General features: G+C 43.7%; 1 protein-coding gene across 1 annotated transcript in view; it reads left to right on the top strand.

Annotated features, from left to right (window-relative positions):
- The first annotated feature begins 3207 nt into the window (after nucleotides 1-3207).
- LOC144106604 (salivary peroxidase/catechol oxidase-like) overlaps nucleotides 3208-3876 on the top strand; it is a 24506-nt gene continuing 23837 nt past the window's right edge. Inside the window, exon 1 of the mRNA XM_077639451.1 lies at nucleotides 3208-3257. The gene's annotated coding sequence lies outside the window, so the exon portion shown is untranslated. The remainder of the gene's footprint in view (nucleotides 3258-3876) is intronic.

Here is a 3876-nt window from a genome sequence, read left to right as displayed (position 1 = left end):
CTTTCTGGTCGCTAGTGAAATGGGATCGCAACGAAATTTTCAAGAGAAAGAAGAATATAACAACAACGAAAAGCTACTGCGAGCTACATCTACACAAGATTCGAACGCTGGCAACACACCAATGGCAATTTCATGCATTCGCCGCCCATCCGTGCAAGCAATATTTAGAGGGACACCCAATTCCGTTGTGTATCGGCAGTGTGATAGCTTTAGCAGCTGTTGATGCCTATACCGGAAGTGACGGCACTTAACGCCTGCCTGATGACGTCACTTCTACTCAGCCAATGAGAGTGCTGGGATCTGGCGACGTCACTTTCCTCCAGCCATTGGGAATGTTCCGGTCTAATGAGGTCACTTGTCGGGAACGAATGCTCAATGCTGCAAAAACGCGTCGACGAAAAGATATAAATTTTCCAAAGGTAAGGTCAAAAGTAAAGAAATTGTGCAAGACCTAGGATTTCACTCGTTCAGCTCACTTCATCATCGAAAAAATAAGGCAGTGGTGTGGACCTAGAAATGTTCTTTTTAGCTAAAACCGATAAGATTGATTGCCCCCTAAAGTAATCGTTTCGGAAACAGGTAAATGGCAAGAACCAGAAGTAAACTTCCTGCGCAGAAGCCTAAATAAATTAGTTGTTAATGACCCATTCTTCAAAAGGAAAAATCAAGAATATGTCATTTCCTTTCTAAAGTGACATGAATGAAAAATATAGTCGCTTTCGCGATCGACATGAGATACCTTTATTATTTTCTGCCTCCGAATAGTATGCTCTAGTGCATAGAAACATATAATGAGAACGCTGGTCCCTTGCCTTCCGGAATTGAATGAGTGCGAGGATCGAGGTTTAACTTCACATTAGTTAGGTAGGCCCATGACCTGATTAAAAAAAAATTTCGTTGTGGTTTAGCTCTGGTTAAACATGGAGTGACGCGATAGCTACAGCTGGCCGAGTGGAACTTGGTCACGTGTCCGACCACGTGACGAACCACGTGATCAGCCACGGCGCCACGCCGCCGGCAGCTGCTCCGCACCACGTGACCAACCACGTGACAGCGTGGCGGCTCAGCCATAGGGTGTACCGCCACGGCGCCGCCCCGCTGAAGGCTCGAAATGCGACCGTAATGTAGCTATCGCTTCAAAAAATCAAGGAATATAAACAGGGTCCAGTGTAGGTCTAATTTTACGAGATCTCTTTTAGAGCGAACGCTCTGATATGGATGTTCAGAGCCCAGCAAAACCGTCTCTTGCCTGTATGCGCCTAGCGCGCACGCTATGTCTCGCGGCATAGCCCGCGCACCGTCGACTTCTACGCCGCACTAATCCGGTGGTTCTGACCCAAGAAAAATCGTCTTTTGTGAGTGCGCTAAAAAAGAAAGACAGAAAATTGAATCAGTCATAATGTGTGTGCCTCAATTCAGCCATTCATGCATGAAAAATTATTACAATCAGCTGGCAAAAAAAAAAAAGCCCGTGCTTTCACTCTGAATCGAATTTTGAAACCACACTCTGTCATTTCAAGGAGAATGCGACGGAGGGCGTTTTAAAAGTGTCTCCTTTTGTTGAATATATTTTAGAGCGAGAGCTCCTCGGGGAACAACCGATTTCGATGTGGATGACACAATGACCGTCAGTGCCTCACAAGGTCAAACCGAACTTAACTGAGTGGTGGTATGGCCCAAGCTATGGTAGCATATGGCCACGTGATCATATTACTATGGCCATTGGGTACCTGACCTTGACCTTTTATCTTGACCCTTGACCTTGACGATTGGTTTGATACAGCGGAGACCATGTTTATCAGAACTTTCGCTCGCATAACTAGGTTGAAGCCCCGTTGAACACCAGAATTTTTTTTTTTTTCAGAGAACTCATCCATCAGCGTTTTAAAGAAGTTTACGGACCGTTTATCCACACTAGTCGTCATGCATGAGCTTTCAGAAGATAGCATCGGTTGATATCAGTTTAAAATTCTCAAAAGACCACGCATGTTGCATCGTTCATCCCAGGGATAGAAAAATTCCTTTACACTTCTGTTGTGCACATTCTAATCTTATCAATCGAAACGTAGTTCAATTAGGCTTCATGGATCCTTGGAAAGCCTTGAACCCATGCTGCTGAAGAAAGTCTATCATTGCGGTCAAATATATTTCAGGACTCATGTTATACGCTGCACATTCTGATATCAGTAACCGAAAGACTTCTTAAGAAAAAAGCACTGTTGCAACAAAAACACAGAAAGACCAAAGACAGAAGGAAAGGTGGAGCCATGCCAAAGAAGCACAAGTTTTCGCATATCCTTAGAAATATTAGTAATACGGTCAAAACAGGCGTGTTGTTTTCCTCATTGAGTAAGTTGAGCGTGCTATGCAGACGAAGCATTTCAGGGAGCTTGAGGAAGGCCGGTTGGACAATCAGGCACCTGAAGCCGTTTCTGAGATGCACAGACGAAGTTTTCTAAACAGTGCCTTTCACCAGTGCTAAATGTTTTATTGGAAAAGCAAGGAAACGTTGAAATGAAATCTTAGGCTAGCATGACTCCAGTCTGAATAACATGAAAGGAGGGCACATAAGCTGTTATTAGCCTAAGTGAAAGTGTGCTTGCTGTACTGATATTCAGGAATGTGAAGCGCTTTTGCAGAGTACATGAAAAATTTCGTAAGAAATTGTAAAAGGGGTGAAAACTGCACGAGCTGGCGCAGACTGCGTAAGTGCTCCTTCAGTACTGCTTTCGAGAAAAGAAATGCTTTATCTTTCTTCAGGTTTAGGGGGGTGCTAGATAAAAAGAAGGACATGAAGGAAAAGAAGTCACCGTTCGCTGTTAAAGCGTAATAAGCACGAACAAGACAAAGCAAAGAGCATAATAACCCCATCCTGGCATGAGTAATAAAGGTCGTAGTCAAATAAAAGTGTACATTCCAATAATGATCCTATAAAAGTCTAACATTCAACGTAAAGCAGCCCTATCGCCTCTCTCGCATGCTTTTCAAAGCAGGCTATTGAGCAGTAAGAAGAGCTGCTTGGCCAAAGTAGTTGCTTGTCGAATGTGACGTCACGCTTACGAAGACAATAATCGCGCAGGCTGTTTCAGTAAGCGCGTGGGGATGTCGCAGAATTACCTATTGTCCGCGTCGACAAAGGGGTGTCTAAGGGTCTGTTTCGGTCACTGCACAGCTGCGTCTAGTTTCATAAAGCAAGCTTTGTCTGCCCTGGAGCTTTGACTAAAGAGACAAGCAGAACAAGTCACGGTGACCCACAGGTGAGTGTGCCTGGCTGTGCTGAGGGCAGCAAAATTATTTCTCTGGTTCTAGCTTCTTAAATTTTTGGGGACATAATGTAAATTATGAAATGAATAATTATGAAGAAAAAAATCTTCGTCACTATCAGATAGACGGACAACTGCAGTATATTTTTTGAAGAAAAAGCCAGCATACGCCGGGCTTAAAAAAGCGGATGCCCACCTAAGTGGACTGCGCGCAATTAAACAAAAGAACGGAAGGATTAAGGAAAGACAGCGCATGCACTTCTTTCTTTTAACCAAGGCCATTCTTTTTGCTGGACTGCTTTTTCGTTATAACATGCGTCATCACGGGCTAGCCCTAATGTTGACCTTGCTGTAGCCACTGCAGGAGCTGGGACATTAGTACGGGTAGAGCTCATAAGTTCCAGTTGTAATACTCTTCTGGTGGTAAAATTTTTGACTGCAGTCCGCGCGAGAAGTTTCTTCTTCAAAACACTTTTTCCTATCGTTTGGAAGATAACGTCAATTCAACCCACGGCAACCAAAGAGAAAGGAAACTATTAAAAGAACGTAATATTGTGTCTTGCATAGCAATATTCGCCTTACATAAGCCGAAAAAGTTGCTGAAATAAACATA

Source organism: Amblyomma americanum, chromosome 10, assembly GCF_052857255.1.
Source record: "Amblyomma americanum isolate KBUSLIRL-KWMA chromosome 10, ASM5285725v1, whole genome shotgun sequence".
Taxonomy (NCBI): Eukaryota; Metazoa; Arthropoda; class Arachnida; order Ixodida; family Ixodidae; genus Amblyomma; species Amblyomma americanum.
Note: the sequence above shows the minus strand (reverse complement) of the source record. Positions and strands in the feature narration are given on the sequence as shown.